The sequence below is a fragment of the Neophocaena asiaeorientalis genome, unplaced genomic scaffold, assembly GCF_003031525.2.
Source record: "Neophocaena asiaeorientalis asiaeorientalis breed wild unplaced genomic scaffold, Neophocaena_asiaeorientalis_V1.1 scaffold319, whole genome shotgun sequence".
In the NCBI taxonomy this organism is placed as follows: Eukaryota; Metazoa; Chordata; class Mammalia; order Artiodactyla; family Phocoenidae; genus Neophocaena; species Neophocaena asiaeorientalis.
In genome coordinates, this window is record NW_020174103.1 from 1,878,990 (window position 1) to 1,901,536 (window position 22,547).

A 22,547-nucleotide genomic window follows, 5' to 3' on the forward strand; every position below is an offset into this window, starting at 1 on the left:
AGACTTAAATGTAAATCCTGAAACTGAAAAACTAATAGAAGAAAATGTAGGGGAAAAGCTCATTGACATTGGTCTTGGCAATGATATTTTTGGATATGACACCAAAAGCACAGACAACAAAAGCAAAAATAAACAAGTGAACTGCATCCAACTAAAAAGTTTCTGCCACAGCAAAGGAAACTATCAACAAAACAAAAAGGCAACCTACAGAAGGGAAGAAAATATTTGTAAACTATAAACCAAATCTCTTTAAAGAGAGATTAACATACAAATATATAAGGACCTCATACAACTCAATAGCACAAAACCAAATAATCTAAAAATGAGCAAAGGACCTGACCTTATTTTTCCAAAGAAAACATATAAATGGCCAACAGTTATATGAAAAGGTGCTTAATGTCATTAATCATCAGGGAAATGCAAAGCAAAACCACAGTGAAATATCACCTCACCCCTGTTAAGATGGCTATTATAAAAAAGATAAGAAATAATAGGGGCTGGCAAGTATGCGGAGAAAAGGGAACACTTGTGCACTGTTGGTGGGAATGTAAATTGATACAGTCACTATGGAAAATAGTATGGAGATTCCTCAAAAAATTAAAAATAGAACTACCATACGATCTAGCATATATCTTCTGGGTATATATGCAAAGGAAATAAAATCTGTATCTCAAAGAGATATATGCACTCCAGTGTTCATTGCACCATTATTACGATAACCAAGACATGGAAACAACCTAAATGTCTGTTGACAGATGACTGGATAAAGACAATATGGTACACATACACAGTGGAATACTCTTCCACCTTAGAAAAGAAGGAAATCCTGCCATTTACAGCAATATGGATGAACGTGGAGGACATTATGCTAAGTGAAATAAGCCAAACACATAAGGATAAATACCACATGATCTCATGTGTGGAATCTAAAAAAGATGAACTCATTGAAACAGAGAGCAGAATGGTGGCTACCATGGGCTGTGGGGGTGGGGGAAATGAGGAGATGTTGGTCCAAGGGTACAAACTTCCAGTTATACGATGAGTAAGTTCTGGAGACTTAACATAGATAGCATGGTGACTATAGTTAACAATAATGTATTGTATACTTGAAATTTGCTAAGAGAGTAGATCTTAAGTGTTCTCACCACGCACACACCCAAAATGGTAACTATGTGAGTTGACAGATATCTTAATTAGTTTGATTGTGGTAATCTTTTCACAATGTGTAATAATATCGAAACATCATGTGGCACACCTAAATGTATACAATTTTTATTTGTCAATTACATTTCAATAAAGCTAGAGAAAAATCTGTTTTATTTCTGTAATAATAATGGACAATCAGAAATTGAAATTTGAGAAATCATACCAATTACAATACCATCAAAAAATATGAAATATTTAGCAATTAATCTGACAAGATATATAAGATAACAAGATACAAAATACAAGATACAAGATAACATCTGACAGTGAAAACTACAAAACGTTGTTGAGATAAGTTAAACACCTACAACAATTAGATAAACAAGAAGATAAAGCTGAAAGACTAACACTATTTGATTTCAAGACTTATTGCAAAACTACAGTAATCAAGATGGTGTGGTACTGGTGTCAAGATAGATAAATTCATCAGTAGAATATAACTGAAAGTTCAGAAACAGACCCACACGAATATGGACAACTGGTATTTGACAAAGGTGCAAAGGCAATTCAAATGAAAACTATTCTTTTCAGCAGCTGGTCCTGGAACAATGGTATACATATGCATACCTCACATCATATACAAAAATGAATTCTAAATGGACCACAGACCTAAAATTAAAACCTAATTTTAAAAATTTCAGAAGAAAACAAAGAAGAATATTTGTAATCTTGCTTAGATACTCCACCACCAAAAAAAAAAAAATTGATAAATTAGACTTCATCAACTGTAAGAACTTCCCTTTGAAAGACAATTTTAAGAAAATGGAAAGAAAAGCCATAGACTGGGAGAAAATATTTGCAAATCACATATCTGTTAAGGACTTGTACCCAGAATAAATAAACAATTTTCAAAATTCGATAAGAAAATAAATAACTCATTTAAATAACAGACAGAAGGTCTTAACAGACACTACCAGTGAAGACAAACCGATGGCAAAGGAACACATAAAAAGATGCTCGACATTATTACGTTATTAGTCATTAGGTTAATGCAAATTAAGATTACAACGCAGGGGACTTCCCTGGTGGTGCAGTGAATAAGAGACTCCGAGCTCCGAATGCAGGGGGCCTGGGTTCGATCCCTGGTCAGGGAACTAGATCCCACATGCATGCCACAACTAAGGAGCCCTGAAGCTGCAACTAAGGAACCCACCTGCCGCAACTAAGATCTGGTGCAACCAAATAAATAAATACATATTTTTGAAAAATATCACAATGCAGGGCTTCCCTGGTGGCGCAGTGGTTGAGAGTCCGCCTGCCGATGCAGGGGACGCGGGTTCGTGGCCCGGTCCAGGAGGATCCCACATGCCGCGGAGCAGCTGGGCCCGTGAGCCATGGCCACTGGGCCTGCGCATCCGGAGCCTGTGCTCACATACCTATTAGAGTATCTTAAATGGAAAAGACCATCCCCTCAACAATTACCGAAATGAAGGGCATGAGCACATTTGGGCTCTAGGCACATACGTGTTGCTGTTTACCAAGAACTTAACTGAAAAACTCCCAACGGCAACCTATGACAGTGCGTTTCTATTGAACTCTTACCAGCAGACTAGGAAAATCGTTTTTTTTTTTTTTGCGGTATATCTCTTTGATATAGAGAACCAGCTTCATATCTCACACCTGGCACAGGGGTTTCTGGATACATCATTTAGTATCTATCTTAATTTGTAGTTCCCAAGTTACCAAGACCTTTGCAGTCCAGACCTAATGTTGAACTCTTTACACGCGGCCCTATAATTGCCTTTGACCCTATCAGAACAGTTTCACTGACATTTCACCTACCTAAACCCTTCCTTAAAATCTCATAACTCCATTCCTTTGTCTCCCGAGGTTATTCCGCTGTATGGCCTCGCTCACTGCAGGCCAGGGTCAGAATCATAAAGGTGATTCTGTGGGAATACAGGTTCGTCGGACTACAGGTGATCTTAGGCTGATGGGGAAAGGAGGAAAAGCTTTACATGTCCTCAGATAATACCTGTTTTCACACATTTTATCTGTTCACAATCGTTTGTGTTTTTTAAAGAAAACGGTTGGTCATGATTTCACTAGTAAGCATTTTAACACCATCGATCTATTATATAAGCCACAATTTTGTTCTAAAACAGAAAACAGAGAAGTTGGGAGAGAAAGGTCACCTAATGACTCCACTTGAGCAGCAGAAGCTTCTCGAGGAGCGCATGCGCAGTAGCTCAGTCTTTCCGCGCCCCTCCGCGCGCGGAGCGGTCTCGGCGCGGCCGGAACTACAGTTCCCAGCGGCCCGCGCGGCGGACGAGGGTGTCCGGAACTCTGGGAGGGAGGCCAGGTCCCACGGGCCTACTGGGCCGCTGCTCAGGGGAAGCGGTTTGCAGCCCATTCTGCCGCCGGTGGCGGAGGCGGCGGCGGGGAGCTGGAAGACCCAGGGTCGGAGGTGAGTAGCGGGCTGGGCCCGGCCTTGTGAAGAGTCCGGGGGGTGCTGGGCCGTACCTGGGGTCTGGGGACCTCGGGGAGAAGGGATGCGGAGGGGCCCCTGCGGTTCCACGGACGCGAGCTCGGGCTCGCGGAGGCTGGGGCTCCGTTAGGTCTCCGCGAGAGCTTTCCTTCTTCGTTCCCTTAGGAAAAATCTCCTGTAAGTGCGGGGTTGTCTAGATAACCGTGTTTTGGCTTACTTTTATAGATAATAGAATGTGTCCCTCCAGCTGGGCCTGAGGCGTCCGAGTCAACACCCGAGGAAAATGAAGATGACATTCAGTTTGTTAGTGTAAGTAGCGACGATATTCGGGTTTTTCCGAGTCAGAGACTATGCGTGATAAGCCGTGATGTGATTACCTCTCACCTGTTTGTTCTTCCTGCAGCAAACGTGTGTGAATGTCTGATAGGGACTGTACACTGTGGAGTAGGGCATAGGAGTAGGGAATTTGCCTGAAGAGGTGTCTGAGCAGCCCCAGTAGGCATCACAAAGCCTGTGGACTGCGGTGCGTGTTGTACCCTGAATCTCGCCTCTCCCCCTGCATTTAGAGCCATTCATGTACGCAGAGGGTTGTGGTCTCCTAAGAGTGCTTTGAAATGAGACAAGAGTAACTTCTAAAAGATAGCACACAGGTTAGGGAGAAGGGTGGCTAGTGATGAGGAATGAGGTAGAAAACCAGAAGGGCTGCAGGAACTCAACTTCTGAGCCTGTGTGTCTCCATAACGTGAGGGCGGGTGGCTTGAAGACTTCACTAAGCTCCGAGCTCATCCTGTTACAGCACAGTCCAGCAGGCGAGGTTCACAATGAAGGGCCCGTATCACCAGGAGCATCCTGTATCTTTCTGTTTTTATTCCCTTCGGACAGTAGTTTTCAAGCATTAGTAAGTAGAAGTGTGTGGATTCCCGGACCTCACTCCAGACTTATGGAATCAGAAATGGGAGGTGGGGCCCAGGAATCTTGATGTTGGTGCAAATGCAGGGGTGTATGAAGCTGTGAACACACTTTGTAAAACATTGGTTGCAAAAACTGAAGGGGGTGCTATGATACATTTGAGGATAATTTCCACCCCACACTGTTAAAGTTTTACAAAGGCTCTGCTTAAAGTAGTATCTTAGTTAGCTAGAAAATATTTCTACTGTGAACGACTGTTTTTGAATATTGTGGTTAGTTGAGGTTTGCTGTTAAAGGTGTATAATCTTTTTTAAAGGTTTGCGTGTTTAATGTTTGTGTGTTTCTTAGTTACTGTAGGTTTACGGCAACCATGTAATTGACTTGTTTTTATTTTTATATTTTTTTTCAGTTTTTTTTTGACATCTTTATTGGAGTATAATTGCTTTACAATGGTGTGTTAGTTTCTGCTTTATAACAAAGTGAATCAGCTATACATACACATATATCCCCATATCTCCTTCCTCTTGCAAATGACTTGTTTTTAAATCAAACAAAATTCCCTCCCTAAAGGTTGTGGTAACATTGTTTTTATGTTCTAGTAGGGTTATATAGAAATTCTTTAAAAAGATCAAGATCATTTCCTTGACATTCTTCGCCACAATAGTGCATGTAGTACTTTTTTCTTGACACTTGAACTTTTATAAATTTGGGGATACCAAGAAGGATTGTATGCTGACTTTGCCTCCCCATGTGGTGGGGAGTAAGTGATGTAGCTGTGGAAATTGAAGAGCCATGATGTCTGTTTTTGTACTGAAAAACATTGGGAAAGAGGATTGCAGGGGTCATTAGGAAAAATAATTTAGGTTCTTCCTGACCGTGGTATAAAGACAATGAATAGGATACGATGACCTTGATGGTGTTTTGTGCAGCTCTAGCTAGGCGTGACACAAGTGTTTATGATTTGTGTGCTTTATTTTGAGAAACACAGTAGGATTCTACAAAATTAAGGTTGGAGAAATAAATGGGTGTAATTTTGTGTCATACTCTCAGGATTAAATGCATAATCATGTTGTAAATTCTGACTAAGTTAATATATTAGCTTGTGTTAAGGTGAGGTTTAGAAATCTTAATTTAAATTTTATTTTAAATATAGAGAATTTTTTGTATCTTTGCATCCAGAGTAGTGTACATCCAGCTTGATAGAACCTCTTAGAAATAGCCTTGTTTACAATTAGAGGATTGAAGATTTGACAGCTCAATAAGAAATGAATTATATGCACTGAGTGGAATTGCAGTACGAGAAGAATCTAGTAAAAATATTCCTGTTGCATTTAAATGGTACCACATAAAAATGATCAGTTAATTCTCCTTTAAACTACATTCAGATCAGAATTTACTTCCTCTCACCCCATCCTATGCTGGGTTCCATTAGGATGTGTTTATTACTATGTTTCTTATAGTACCATCCAAAAAAGATGAAATGCTACTGGGTACAATGCTCTGCTTGAGGGTTCTCAGATACAAAAAAATTTTTGTGTTCTTTTTATATCTTTTATCAAGAATGTTACTACTTGACGTATTCTGGTTTGGATTTCTTAGTTTTTTCGTATAAATCGTATTTTCCAGCCTCAGTCTGCATTATGGCACAGCATCCTCTTTGTATGCTGCCATATATATAAGCCCCAAACTAAACACAGTATGCTGAAAGAAAGGAATGATGAAAATTGGGGAGTACAGAAAGAGCTCTTATCTTTGGAGTAAATTTTCCTGAAGTGCAGTGTGCATACAGAAGAGGGCACTTGCTTATTATTCTCCTTGCCCTCACTCTACTTTAGCATTAAATTACCATTTGTCTTCATTGGTTTTCTTCTTAACTGATCATCCCACATTTCATACTCTCTTAATCTTCTTCTCCTTTTTTTAAAAAAAAATAATTAGCAGTTCAAGTTTATTTTTTATTTTTTAAAATATTTATTTATTTGGCTGTGCTGGGTCTTAGTTGCGGCATGCGGGATCTTTTTTTAGTTGTGGCACACAGGATCTTTAGTTGAGGCACATGGGATCTTTAGTTATGGCATGTGGGATCTAGCTCCCTGACCAGGGATTGAACCTGGGCCCCCTACATTGGAAGCATGGAGTCTTAGGGAAGTCCTGTCTCCTAATCTTCTTGAAGCACAGCTTTAATGTGGTTCCCGTCTCAACACTACTAGTTGATTCCTTTGCCTGTAAAATAAAATCTAGGTTTTCAACTGGGGTATTTATGGCCTGGTCTATGTTGAAGGTAGTATGTGTGTAAAGAAAAGATTGAAGAGATTTGATATTTGGTTGCGTAAGGATATGGAGGATGAAGCAGATATACCAAAGAACTCCATGCTTTTGAGCTTAGATATGTAAAAGATTATTGATAACCATCCCAGTTAAAAAATACTGTGTACCGTGATATCTGTGTGTTTTTAACATTATCCCTGGTCTATTTCCCATTTCCAAAGGAGTACATGGCTTTTTCCCTCTATATAGATTTAGGCTCTTTTTGGGTTTTGTCGTCATTGCATATTGGTCTTCTCTGAATCTTTACCACTGCTGGTTCTGTTTCTGATTATTTTGCACCACCGGTGAGGCCACCTCTTCACAGGAAATCTTGCTAATTCCAACCAAAAAACCCCTAGTGATTGTAAAGGCACATTTGGTTTGAATGATTGTTAATGACTTGTAAATTTGCTGACTTCCTTTTTAGGAGGGACCATCAAGACCTGTTCTTGAATACATTGATCTGGTCTGTGGTGATGATAAAGAGCGTAGCACCTATCATAGTGATGTAAGTATATTATATTTGTGTTTCTTCAGTTGTGTCATTAAGTGCAGTGTGTGCTGGAGGTGGCTTGAACTGGCTTGCAAGAATTGTTTGTTAAATTTGAGCTGATTGTTAAACATAGCCATTCTTAAAAATTCAAGTATAACTCAGCCATAAGAAAGAATGAAATAATGCCATTTGCAGCAACATGGATAGACCTAGAGATTATCATACTAAGTGAAGTATGTCAGAAGGAGAAAGACAAACACCATATGATACCACTTATATATGGAATCTAAAATATGATACAAATGGAATTATTTACAAAACAGAAACAGACTCACAGATATAGAAAACAAATTTATGGTTACCGAAGGGGAAAGATAGGGGAGGGATGAATTAGGAGTTAGGAATTTGCAGATACAAACTACTGTATATAAAGTAGATAAACAACAAGGTCCTACTGTATGTTGTAATAACCTATAATGGAAAAGAATGTGAAAAAGAATATATATAACTGAATCACTTTGCTGTACACCAGAAACTAACATAACGTTGTAAATCAACTATACATCAATTTAAAAATTCAAGTATATAAAAACTTAAAGGTAAACTATTGTGGATTGTCTAAGTCTAAGGAATCACATTTCAAATATGTTGAACAACCAATCATTGAAGAAAAGCCATCATGTTCATCAAAGGAAGAAATGGATAATCTTGTGCTTGCAGATTGTTGGAATGAAAAACAAGCATTTATGTTTACAGAACAGTACAAATGGCTTGAAATAAAAGAAAGTAAATTAGGATGTAAGGATTGCTCAACAGTTCGGCATTTGGGATTGAAAGCAGAAAAGCATGTCCATGTGTCCAAGGAGTGGATTGCATATTTAGTAACCCCTAACGGCAGTAATAAAACTACTAGACAAGCTTCTCTGCAAAAAAAAATTAGGGAACATGATGTTTCTAAAGCCCATGGTAAAATTCAGGATTTGTTAAAGGAATCAATTAATGACTCAGTTTCTAATTTAGTGCATAAACAAAGTAATAAAAATATTGATGCTACTGTGAAAGTTTTCAATACTGTTTATAGTTTAATAAAACATAATAGACCTTTATCTGATATTGAAGGGGCAATAGAATTACAAGAGAAAAATGGAGAGGTCAGTTGTTTAAATACACGATACGGTGCAACAAGAATAGCAAAGCATATTGCAAAAGAAATAAAGATGACGATATTTAAGAATATTATAGAAGAAAATGCCAAAGTCTGTATTGTAATTGATGAGTCATCCACAGTTTCAAAGAAAAGGACCTTCGTGATTTATCTCCAGTGCACAGTTCAGTCGGTTCCTGCACCCGTTATGTTATTTGTTGCTTTGAAAGAATTGGTGTCAACCACAGCAGAGTGTATTTTCAATACATTATTGAGTACTTTAAATGATTGTGGTTTCACTAATGAATATTTGAAAGCAAATTTAATTGCATTTTGTTCTGATGGTGCTAATACAGTGCTGGGAAGAAAGTCTGGAGTAGCTACAAAGTTGTTAGAAAATTTTCCTGAAATCATTATTTGGAACTGTTTTAAACCATCGATTGCACTTGTCCCTTGATGATTCAATATCTGAAATAAAACAGTGAATAATTTAAAAATATTTCTCCATAAAATTTATTCTAATTATCATCAATCTAATAAAAATCAAAACAAGCTTTTAGAAAATGTAGCTAAAGATCTTGAAATTGAAATTGTTAAAATTGGCCGGATAATGGGACCAAAATGGGCAGCATGTAGTTTACAAGCTGCTGCTGCTGTATGGCGTGCATATCCTGTATTATATATGCATTTTTCTCATTCTCATTCTGGTTTGGCAAAGAGATTAGCTAACATTAATTTCTTGCAAGACCTTGCTTTAATGATTGACATTCTTGAAGAATTTTCACTACTTTCAACTGCATTACAGTCAAGCTCAGCTAACATTCAGAAAGCACAAAAATTGATCAAACGTACCATAAAAGCCTTGGAAAATTTAAAAATTGGTGCTGGAAAGCATGAATCTCAAATTGAAGGTTTGATTAAGTCAGATATGTTTAAAGATATTCCATTTAATAAAAATAATAAATTTAATGCCCTTCCTAGGAACATGTTACTAGAAAATATAATTCAACACATGAACTTACATCTTTTATCTGACAGGAACCATGATGAAAGTATTTTTAATTATTTTGATTTGCTAGAACCTTCTACATGGCCTTATGAAGAAATAACTTCACCATGGATAACTGGTGAAAAAAATTATTTCATTTGTGTGAAATTTTAAAATTCGAAATTGATTTGAATGATTTTTGGGAATTTGTAAATAATAATGTAAAGTCAAACAATGTTTCAATTCCTACAAAAAGCTAAAAAGATAGTTAGCACCATTGCAGTCAATAGTGCTGAAGCTGAAAGAGGTTTCAATTTAATGAACATAATTTGTACAAGGGTGAGAAATAGTTTAACAGTAGGTCATATATCAGATTTAATGACTATAAGTTTGTTGGGAAAAGAGTTAGCTGATTGGGATGCAACTCCCTTTGTAAGATCCTGGTCAAATTGCAATCACAGATTAGCTACAGATACAAGAGTTCGACAAAAGTCAACAAAAGTCTATGAGAATCAGTTGGCTATATGGAACGTATAATAAAGAGTATTGTGTGGGAATTCCCTGGTTAGGTCTTGGCGCTTTCACTGCCATGGCCTGGGTTCAATGCCTGGTCAAGGAACTAAGGTCCTGCAAGCCGCGTGGTGCGGCCAAAGAGAAAAGAGTATTGTATATGATTTTATCATTTGTAAATTGTATGCTGCACATTTTTTAAATGCATACATTTTTATTTCAAAAGCCAGTTGTTAAACATTATTCAGCACGTTGCTGTTTAAAAGGCATTCTCCAAAGAGATAAAGTTGATTGTTTTTAGGAGCAATGGGTTTTTAGAGGTTGGTCCATGTCTGCTAGAGTGAGCCAAATACATATTTCAGGGAATCCTGTACAGAACATCCAACAATTCCATTTTTGCTTTTTTAAATTTTTTTGTAAGGATACGAAAGAGTAATATAACCCAAATAACTTCTAAGCCCTGGAAGTTATATCAAATAAAAGAGAAATGGAATAAAAACTGCAAGCCTTGTGACTTTTGTCTTTCTCATTTCCATATCTGCACTATCTAATATGGTAACCACTAGGACCATGTGGCTATTAAGCATTTGAAATGAGTTCAGTAGGACTAAGAAAGTAGATTTTTAAATTAATTTTAATTAAACATAAAAACTAAAGCAGTGTGAAATATTTTTGTTGAACTCAACTTATTTTTTTTAAAAATACATTTAACTTTGTTATCTTGCTTAAGGTGTGATTGTTGGAATGTGCTTGTCAGATCCATGTGCTATGTCTGGTATTATATATAAACATCACTGATTGAGTTGGTGTTGGATTCAATGTAAATTATTTTTTACTATGAATCAATGTAACGTAGTGTATTTATCTGAATATTTTATGCGGACAACTGGAATTACAGTGATACTTCTGTAAATCATAGTTGGTAATTGATATACTTGTTTTAGTTTAGACATGAATATGAACGAACTTTAAATTTTAAAATGAAGGCATACTGAAAAAGCAACAAGTAGAACTGCAGAAGCTAGTCCTACAACTGGGACGGTAAACAAAGACTGGAAGAAGGTATGTTGCAGATTTCACAGTGAATGACGATTGCAGTTTGTTGTGGCAGAGAAAAACAAGCTATAACTTAACAAAAAATAAGACAGTAAAGTAACAATATTGAGACAGTTCCAGCAAATGCATAATGAATGAGTGAATGAAGTTACCTTTCAAAAGTCAAAAAAGAATTGAAATTTAGTCGCCTGAAATCACAATGAAATGTCCAACAGAATTTTTTTGAACAACTTTTAAAAGGATTGAGTTTGTTAAGTTTGGCCAGATATAAAACAGCTTGGATTCTTGCATGAAAAAGAATTAGTTTTAGATATAGATGGAAAGTAAAGTTCATTATTTCAGTTATAGAAATTGTTAGAAATTTATGAGTTAAAGCCTAAAAACATCTTATAAAAAAAGTACAGAGTCTTCAGTTGTCACCAAATGTTGCTTGTAGAATATAGGAACTTTTAACAATATTAAAGATTAATTGATTCAAAATCTGAAAAATTACAAGTACTTTTCTTTAGCTTTAGATGAGTTATGTAATAGAAAATGTGCTGTCCAAGTAATACTTGGAGTGCATTTTGTCTCATAGGACTTAAAAATTTACAAAGAAATAATTTCAATTCATGGCCTGTATAGCTATATTTTAATCTTTAAATTATCAAGAGTTTCATCTAGATGAGAAAAAAGTACTTCTTGTCATAATAAATGGCATTCCAGCTAGGTTAGGTCAAAAGTCAGATTTCATTGGAATTTTTAAATGAGCTTGGTGTTTCCCCTATTTCTTCATTCCACTGTGTGATACAGTTTGAGAGTACTTGTGCTCAGTTTTCTGAAATGATCTCTATGATGCTGTCATGGGTACAGTTGTTACGTGTTAAGTGCTATGAGTCAACATCAGCTTACAGGATTGTTGAACAGATTAAAAGACAATGAATTTAGTGATTTGTGTACTCTGCCAGTTGGTTGAATTGTGGAAAAGTTCTACAAAACTTACTGTACCGTTAACACCAGTTCAAGATGTTCTTGCAACAACAGAAATGCTAGCCAAATATTAAAATAATCAAAGAGAAAATTGGGCCGTTTGTTTTCTGCTCAGTATTACACAGAATATGAATGATCTAAATTTGAAGCTCCAAGTAAGGGAAAAAGCCTACTTGTGCTACCTAGACAAGTACTAGAATTTATTTATTTATTAAAGAAAAAATTTTAAAATATTTATTTATCTTTGGCTGCATTGGATCTACATTGCTGTGCGCGGGCTTTCTCTAGTTGCAGTGAGCAGGAGCTACTCTTCATTGCGGTGCGTGGGCTTCTCATTGCGGTGGCTTCTCTTGCTGGGGAGCACGGGCTCTAGGCACGTGGGCTTTGTTGCTCTGCAGTACGTGGGATCTTCTCGGACCAGGGCTCCAACCCGTGTTCCCTGCATTGGCAGACGGATTCTTAACAACTGCGCCACTAGGGAAGCCTCTAGAATTTATTTTGAAATTGAAACTTTAAAAAATAAAAGTCAGAATAACTTTACACATTTTTCTAATATGAATTGGTATGCATAAGATTTTAACTGTTTTTGACAGGTAAATTTGCTACAAAAACTACAAGAAAAATTTGAAAAATGTTACTTATTGATAAGTTTAAAGTTGCTTTTCAGTTTACTCAGTAACTCTGACTTCAGTGTTAGCAATACTGAGCTGACACAAGATTTATTGAATTTACTTAACTTGGACAAATGTAGTTTTCAAACTGATGTGCTTTTGCTCTGAAGGCAAATCAATTTTTTTAAAACAGATAAACAGGATTTTTCCAGTGTGGATTTAAAAAGTAAAGGAAAAATTTTCTTTCAGGTACTGGCAAACTTAAATGTGTTTGGAACAGTATGGGTATGTGAATCTACTTTTTTCAAGTGTAAGTTTTATGAAATTTATGTATAGATCAAGTATTTGTGATGAAAAAGGCATTCAGATTAATTGAGATGAGCTTTAAGTATAAAATACACATCAGATTTTAAAGACTTAGCATGTAAATCATCCCCATTAATAACTATACTGATAACACGTTGAAATAATATTTTGGAAAAACTGAGTTAAATAAAATATTAAAATTAAATACATCTATTTATTTTAACTTTACAATTACATATGTAATTAGAATTACATTATAATTCTATTGGACAGTACTCTGTATCTGACGGTACTCTCAAATCTGGGTTTCTCTAATCCAGACCTCACTCTTGACCTCAAGATCCATAGTCAACTGCCTTATCATTTTCACGTGTTGTCCCATAGGTATCCAAGCTGAATAGGTCCAAAGCTGAACTTATGCCTCACCATATGTGTTTTGGAGAATGGCATGACTATCCACCTAGTTTCTCAAACTTGAAACTTAGAAGATATTTGAAACCTTTTCTTTATCTTGCCTTTTCTCTCTCACCTTTTAAATATCTCTGAATCTATATTTTCCTCACTGTCATCACTGCCCTTGTTTCTCTTGCTTAGAGTACAATAATAACTTCATAACAAGTCTCACTACCTTCATTCTTGTCCCTTCCTAATCCATCCTCCACAGTAACTCAGAAATGGCTATTCTGAAATAGACATTTATTCTTATAACTTTTATTGGTCAAGAAGACATTCAGACTCATGACAGAAAACCCAACTAAATCACTTGAATGGACTTATCATTTTGAATAACAAGAAATCTGGAGATGGCTGCAGGCTTTGCTTGAGTAGCTCAGTGGTATCATTGCTGTGTTACCTGGGATGATTTTGGCCTTTCCCTTAGGGTTATAGCATGACTGGCACAGTTTTACACATGCTGGATTTAAGGCAAGAAGGCAAGGGGTGGAACAAGCCCTGGATATCAAAAAATCAAAAGGTTTGCCAGAAGCCTTTTCAAGTAGATTTGCATTTTACTGGCAAGAACTGTATCAATGTGGCCATCCCTCATTGCAGTAGAGGCTTGGAATGTGATTTTTTACCTTTCCTAGCTTCTATAATAAAGGTAAGCAAGGGGGGCAAGGGGAGTGGATGGTAGTTTAGCCAGTCTGTGAGGTTTACCATTTTTCTCCCCTACTGAAAATCCTTCACTAGTTCCCCACTTTCTTCAAGATAGTAAAGTTCAACCTTTCTGGTTTCCTTATAATAAGAGTTCATTTTTTTTGTCATTTTCCCCTACTAGGTAGTGAGTTTCTTGAAAAGAGTCCATAACCCTGGTTATTAGCAATGTCTAGCACATAGTAGAAGCTCAGTAAATGCTTGCATAGTATTGGACATTTCCTACATATCAGTTCATTTTTATGAATCGTTTACATCTCCAAATATTCCTATTTCCCAGTGAACTTCTAAGGGAAATAAAGATACTCTTCTGTTTTAAATTTCAGGTATATAGTTACGCCTTATATAACCTTTCATGTTTACTTTGGAGAAAAACTGAGGTACTCTTAAAAATGAGTTGAAAATATTTCCTGTTTTTTTTAATATTGTAGAGATGTTCAGGGTTTGGACAGAGAATTTTCAACAAGATTTTTATATTTAGCATTTTTTAAAAATTGCAATTGATAGTGTGAAAAACAAAAACATCTTATAACTAACTTACCTTATAATCAGTACTGCTACCTGGTTTATTGCTTAAGTTTGTGTTTTAATTTACAAGCATGTTGGTGCCAAGTGATATTTCTTTACTTGTCATGAGTTAATGAGGAAGGTGAGGAACAGTCTTAATATGAAATTTATATTCATCCACATTAGAGGAAAATGGTGCACTTTGGTAATCCTCAAGTTTTGAGAAGTGGTGCAGATTTGACCAAAAAGCATGAGAAATGGTTAAATAGGCAAATATAAAATACCATTTTTTTCTTGTTAATTTCTTTAAAAGAAAGCAAAAGTTGTAACATTATTTTGTCATTTGTACTAGACACATGACAATTAGAGCAGGGGTCCCCAACCCCTGGGCCATGGACTGATACTGGTCCGTAGCCTGTTATGAACTGGGCCACACAGGAGGACATGAGCGGCGGGTGAGCGAGCAAAGCTTCATTTGCCACTCCCCATTGCTTGCATTACCGCCTGAACCACCCCCAACACACACACAATACCCGCCCCCCCAGCCGACCGCCGTGGAAAAATTGTTTTCCACAAAACCGGTTCCTGGTGCCAAAAAGGTTGGGGACCGCTGAACTAGAGCATAAAATAGTAGGGGTTAGGTATAGTGAAGTATATGGTTGCAAAGTTTCTATGTATTACATGAAGTGGTACAATATTAACTACATAAAAAGGAAAGATTGTATAACTAAAAAATATAAATAAAATGGAAGTTTTAAAAATGTTTAAATATTTTTTTAAAAGGCAGGAAAAGGTACAGAAGAACAAAACAGTGCGTACAAACAAAACTTACAATTATGTTTAAATATAGCCATAGCAATAATTACATTAAATAATAATGGTCTGGACGTCCCTGGTGGTGCAGTGGTTAGGAATCTGCCTGCCAATGCATGGGACACGGGTTTGAGCCCTGGTCCGGGAGGATCCCTTATGCCACAGAGCAACTAAGCCTGTGTGCCACAACTGCTGAGCTTGCATTCTAGAGCCTGTGAGCCACAGCTGCTGAGCCCACGTGCCACAACTACTGAGGCCTACACGCCTAGAGCCTGTGCTCCGAAACACAAGAAGCCACTGCAATGGAAAGCCCTCACACCACAATGAAGAGTAGCCCCCGGTCGCCACAACTAGAGAAGGCCCACACATGGCAACGAAGACCCAACGCAACCAAAAATAAATTTATAAAAAAAAAAAAATGGTCTAAACACACCAGTTAATAAGGCAGAGATGAACCAAAATGAATAAATAGCAAGACCCAATAATGTGTGCCTAGAGGAGATAGATATAAAATCAAAAGTTGAGGGTAAATAGATGGGGAATGTACTTTGGGATTCTTCCTGCTATGTACTAGAAACCCTGAACGTTGTTTATAAACGTAAGAAGACTGAAAGATGGAGAGAAGGCAGACCAGCTATGAACGTTAGAACTCACAGAATGATAGAATGGTGAGTTCCCTGAGTTTTCTGTTTGCCTCATATCTCAGGCTTGGAGCTGAAGAAGCTAGCAACCTGGAAATGCCAATGGATGCAGACAAGAAAGCCCTGCAAAAAGCCTGTCTTCTCTTCAAAAGATCAGGGAGGGGCAGGTTAGCAAGACAGAAGACATATTATTTTACACAATAACCTCTCTGCTTCAGCCAAATACCACAGAGAACACTGCAGCTTCACCCAAACCACCAAAGGCCAAGTGGGGAGCCTGGACTTCCACCTTTGCCAGCTTATAATGAAGTACCACTGGCCTGAATCCCATCCCACTGGGCTGATGTCAGAGGAGGCCTCATGGAGAGTCCTGACGTTTACCTTTGGTCAGCATTAAGGAGCCCCTTCCCCCAACTTCAGGTATTAACAGAAGCTAACTAGGGAGCTTGGACTTCTTTACTACCTGGTAGTAACCAGGCAACAAACAACATCCCCCTTTCTGCTCCTAAAGTGGTGTCAGCGGAAACCAACTGAAGCAGAAAGTTTATGATCTAGAGTCTCATAATATAATAACCAATATGTCTATGTCTGTTTCAATAAAAAGTCACATGTCATTCCTAGAACCAGGAATATCTTGAGTGAAAAAGACAGTAGATACCAACACTGAGCTGCCATAGATGCTAGAATTATCTGACACAGATTTTAAAGCTTCAACAAGAAATTAAGACGCGTTTTTGAAACGAATGAAAACATAGAATGTCTCTGAACAAAAAAGAGGAAGTCTCAGCAAAGAAGTAGAAGATATAAAGAACCAAATGGAAATTTTAGTAATGAAAAATACAATAACCAAAATAAAAAACTTAATGGATTGGCTCAAGAGAGGAATGGATGGGACAGAGGAAGGAATCAGTGAAGTTGAAGGTAAACAATAGAAATTACACAATCTGAACAAGAGAGGAAATAGACTGGGGAAAAAAAGAATCCAGCCACAGGTACCTGTGGGACTCTAACAAAGAAGCTAATATTCATGTCATCAGAGAACCAGAAGGAAAGGAGGAGGGCAGGGCTAGAAAAGTAAGATACATTGTCTGAAAACTTTCCCCATTGAGCAAAGACAAATCTCAATTCAAGAAGCTGAATGAATTTAAGAAATCCACACCAGTTACAAAGTCAGACTTTGTAAAACTAAAGACAGAAGTCTTGACCGCACTGAGGAAGAAAGGCACCTTACATATAGAGAAAAATAGACAGAAGAGGCCAGAAAGAGGCACAACATTTTTCAAATACTGACAGAACTGTCAACATAGATTATCTGGTGAAAATATCTTTCAGGAATGAAGGAGAAATCAAAACATTCTCAGGTGAAGGAAAACTAAGGAAATTTGTCATCAACAGACCAATGCTAAAATGAACCTTTAAGGGAAGTTCTGTAAACAGACCATTAAAGGAGGAATCTGGGAACATCAGGAAGGAAGAAAATATAGTAAGTAAAAAGGGTAAGCATGAAGCAGTATTGTGTTGTTTGAAAGTGGACTTAGATTTGTTGTAAATATATGTTGCAAACACTAGAGAAACCACTAAAATTAAAAAAAAATTTTTTTAAGTATAATTTATATGCTAAGAAGATAAAATAGGATCATATAAAATGCTCAATTAAAACCAGAGAAGGGAGAAAAGATTGGAAAACAAAAACAAAAGCAAAAACAAAAAAAAGGGGACTTCCTGGTGGTCCAGTGATAAAGAATCTGCCTTCCAGTGACTGGGACACAGTTTTGATATCTGGTTGGGGAACTAAGATCCCTCGTGCTGTGTGGCAGCTAAGCCCACATGTCACAACTACTGAGCTCGCCCGCCTCAACGAGAGAGCCTACGAGCTGCAGACTACAGAGCCCACGTGCTTTGGAGCCTGCACCACAATTAGAGAGAGAAAGCCTGCACACTTCAACTAGAGAGAAGCCTGCGTGCTGCAACGAAGACCCAATGCAGCCAAAAAAATAAATGAAATAAATATTTTTTTAAAAAACAAAAAAAGAAGAAAGAACAAGGTAACACGTAGAAAAGTTACAAATGTAGTGTATGTTAATCTGTCTATACCAATAGTCACTTTGTTTTCTTATTTTTATTTTTGGCCACACCACACGGCTTGCGGGATCCTAGTTCCCCAACCAGGGATTGAACCTGGGCCCCCTGCAGTGGGAGTACAGGGTCCTAACCACTGGACCGCCAGTGAATTCCCCCAATAGTCGCTTTAAATGTGAATGGTCAAAATATACTAATTAAAAGAGATTGTCGAGTAGATTAAAAAAAGTAAGAATCAACTGTGTGTTTTCTACAAGAAATATTTAGGTATAAATCCAACAAAATATGTGTAAGGGAATATATGTGTTAGGAAATATATATGTAAGGAAAAATTGTGTACAGAAATGTATGAGGAAAACTAAAATTCTGAAGAAAGAAATCCAAGAAGATCTAAGTAAGTAGAGAGATATTATGGGTTCATGGATAGCAAGACTCAATATTGTTAAGATATCAGTTCTTCCAATTTGATTTGTAGATTCAGTGTAATCCAGATGAGAATTCTAGCAGGTTACTTTGTGGATATCAACAAACTGATTCTAAAGTTTATATGGCAAAGCAAAGACCCAGAATAGCCAACACTGTATTGAAGAAAAAGAGCAAAGTTGGAGGAGTGACTACCCAGCTTCATGACTCACCAAAAAATGACAGTTTGGTAGTGACAGAGTGGACAAATAGATAATGGAACAGAACACAGGACCCAGAAATGGATCCACAAACATACAATCAGCTGACCTTTGACAGGAGCAAAAGCAATTCAACAAAGAAAGGGTAGTCTTTTCAACAAATGGTGCTGAAACCACCAAACATCCACATGCACAAGAGTGCTGTGGTGCTTCCAGAGCATAGAGTACTACTCAGCAGTAAGGAGGAACAGATTTTTGTTATTTAAAACAACTTAATTATTCTGAGTGACAGAAGTCAATCTCAAAGGATTACGTATCGTATGATTCCATTTGTATAACATTCTTGAAATGACAAAATTCTTAAGATTAAGGAGTTGAGGTTAAGGAGGTGGCGAGGATGTCAGGGAAGTGAGTGTGACTGTAAAAGGACAGTGGTAGGGATCTGTGGTGATGGAAATATTCTGTATCTTGACTGTGTCACTCAGTATCCTGGTTGTGATATTATACTATAGTTTTGCAAGATTCACCGGGAACACTGAGAAGAAGATACATGGTGTCTCTGTGTATTGAAATCCTTACAACTGCATGTGAATCTAAATTATCTCAAAAATAAATTCAATTAAAAAAGAAAAAGCCCTCATCTAGACATACTTCATGAGTTAGTCAAATACAGCACTGACCAGTAGTATATGGCTGTATTTTTTTCTCTTCTAGGCTGGTTAACTCAACAGAACCCTAAGTGTAATTACACTTCGTTACCCCTATATATTCCTTTTGGTGGGGGGGGCAGGCTGTTTTCCTATAGTCATTATTAGGAAAGAATATAAACCAAAAAATCACCATAATTTCTACAAATTTTAACGTGTCCAAGAGCCTAGCAACCCATGCCCCATGCCCTGTGATAGACTGTGTCCTCCACCCAGTACTGAGTTCAAGGTAGCTGTCATTGGTCTAGTCTTGAAGGGACGACTTAAAGATGATCTAGTAGGATCTCTTTTTTGTACACAGCGAAACTGAAGTTTCAAGAGGTTAAATGAATTGCCATAATCACAGAGTTTGTCATGAACAGATAACCAACACTTAACCATATCGTTTTTTGTATTTACTATACAGTATTTTGAAACTGTGATTTTAAATCATGTTCTGCCTTTTAATATCTACATGACCTTGAAGAACTGATCTTTCAACAAGGATAATATACTAACCTCATAAATGGTTCCAGGTTTTGTGGGGCTTATTGCTTATTGAATTTGGCAAGCTCTTTAAGAAAACCTCCACAAAACTATGAATACAGTATTAGATGCAATTTGAAATATTATTTAGACCAAGGTAAGCATACATATTGTCTTTTCATTTGACAACTTTGTAATATACTTTTCTATAGTAATAGGAGTAATAGGAAGCTCATTTTGAGTATCTTTTACATAGTTGATGGAAATTTGCTTTTTATTTCTGACAGTTTACAGAGGTTTCTTTCAAATTCTCAACCATTTCTTAGTAATACGGTGTAATTTTTTTTGATTGTTGTCAAATTTGAGGAAACTTCTGTTGAGTTTCTTTGAAATCTGAGCTGTAAGACTTTGGTGCATTTTAAATTTTCTACAGAATGAGTGCTCTTAAATATTCTTCAGGTTGACCACATTCAGAGTATTTCTAGAAGACATCCCAAACTGAGATGGCCAGCAATAATGTAATTAATTACACATGGAAGAGATTACAAAACACAAAAGTATGTCCCAGTCAACCCTTAATAAAATCTTAGAAGTGCTCACTGCCACTTTATGGAGGAGCAGGAGAAGGCACAAAGGAGCAGTTGAAGTGGAAAGAGACAGCGCTCTTAATGATTAAAATGTGTGATTTTTGTAAATTTTACAAAAACATAACCATGTGAACATATTTCTAGGGCCCCTTTGTTGGAAGGTATCCAATGCAAGTAAACTGTTAGCTTTACACTAATTCTACCACAACCTCGTTCGTTGGGTTTGTTAGCTTTAAATGAGGTAAGGGAGGCTTGGACATTTTCCAGAAACTTAACAAGCAATCAATAAATGTGACTTGAAGAATAACAGAATAGTTGATAACTTTTTAAAGATGATGGTTATGTGTGGGTGTACTGGGGGTTCATTTTACTTTGTGTTTTAAAACTTTTGTAATACTTTTTTTTAATGTCACTTGAGATAAAAATATATCTAAAATACTTTAGTTTCTATGGTGGAATTCCTCTGAATAAATTATACAGTTCCCAATTCTCCTCATGAATAATAGTTATTAATAATTTGCATTTTTGAGCAAAAGTAGATATAGTAGATATCTACTAATATAAAAATAGATATAAAAATAACATGTAACTATTAAAAGTATTATAAAACTGCCATAAATTTGCCCTGTTTTTTTAAATTTGCTTTTTATGGGTTTTACAGGTACCTGAAACAAAAGCACCTTCAGTTGTAAGTCTTAACATTGGATCTTGTTGGAGACTCTGCAGCCTCCCTGGCAGTGAGCACAAGGACAGGTGCAGTGACAGGCTGGGAGACACCCATGACATCGCTGGGCTGTGCTGATCGGAGCACAAACTCGTGAAGAAGCTGCAAGTAGATTCCACCCTCAGTACAAGTGACGCATCAAACCAGAGAATTTCTAGCAGGCCCATGAGCATGCAATATCTTGGAAATACGCATTTCCCCATCCCCAAATAAAATAGGTATACTGAAAAAATTTAAGTATATTCCTGCCTCAAACCAAATTCCAGAAAAAAATTAAAGATGGAGTAAAGAGCTAAAAGTGAAGCCATATCAGAAAAGTAAACAGTGGTGGATATTTTTATGTTCTCTAAAGGAAAAGGACTTCCTAAGTCTATAGTTAGTGCAGCAAAAGTGCCAAAGAAAAATTTATTAACATCTGAGTTCCTGCCCTGTGTTCTGCGTCCTCCGTGGAGATGACAGTCTCGCAGAGAGTTCTACCCTGTGCTGGAATGTGCGCTCAGTGTTTTCATCTGTTCTATGACAATGTTTTTCTGTGAATGGCTTTCTTGCGTTTGACAATTTTGCAGCTCCTTCCCACATTTTTTCTTACAAAATCACTTACCGATGCTGTGCCATAGCCTTTCATGAACACTTGTTTCTTAATGACTTGGTTTTTCCCAGCTCAGCTATTTGCATCTGGGTTTGTGGATGGTAGGAGGGGCCCTCTTTGCTTCACAGAGACCACTGACTCGCTACTGTGGCTCTTCTGAGGAATGTTTTGTGTAGCCCTGCTTCCTCTGTCGTCTGACCCAGGCTCAGTCGGAGAGGACTTGTCACTGGTCCTGCATCCCCAGGTCCTTCACCAGCACAGCAGACAGAGGACAGAGCCCCTGCTCTTCCAGATGAGCCCTGCACCTCAGGGGGTATGTTTTTGCTGGACCTTTCTGAGATCTGCTGCCGGGAGCCCTCCAAATACTCTCTGTGCCTGTTCTCTCTGCATCTGACTTCTGCTGAAGCTCAGCTCACCTCCCCCCTCAGTTGTTAGATTTACAGATTCTAGATTTTGCATTTCTGGAGGAGTTTCTGCCTTTCAGGAAGTATACTTGCCTGGTAGTTTCTGAGATCTGCCACTCATGAGGCCCCTTGACATTTCCTTTGCATTTTCTGTTTAATTTTAATTGCGTTTCTTTACAGTTTTTATTTTATTTTATTTATTTATATTTCTTTTTGGCTGTGTTGGGTCCTCGTTGCTATACGCAGGCTTCCTCTAGTTGCAGCGAGCAGGGGGCCTACTCTTTGTTGTGGTGTGTAGGCTTCTTATTGCAGTCGCTTCTCTTGTTGCA

General features: G+C 37.3%; 1 long non-coding RNA gene across 5 annotated transcripts; it reads left to right on the forward strand.

The window, feature by feature from the left end:
• Positions 1–3,484: 3,484 nt before the first annotated feature.
• Positions 3,485–22,431, forward strand: LOC112406041 (uncharacterized). Of its 5 annotated transcripts, none has more exons than XR_003004482.1 (6): positions 3,485–3,613; positions 3,860–3,943; positions 7,278–7,358; positions 10,930–11,047; positions 12,871–12,931; positions 21,163–22,431. It is a non-coding gene; the product is annotated as an uncharacterized LOC112406041 (long non-coding RNA). The 5 variants fall into 5 exon arrangements; XR_003004480.1 differs by lacking the exon at positions 12,871–12,931 and adding an exon at positions 17,373–17,536; XR_003004478.1 differs by lacking the exon at positions 12,871–12,931 and adding an exon at positions 17,373–17,523.
• Positions 22,432–22,547: the final 116 nt, after the last annotated feature.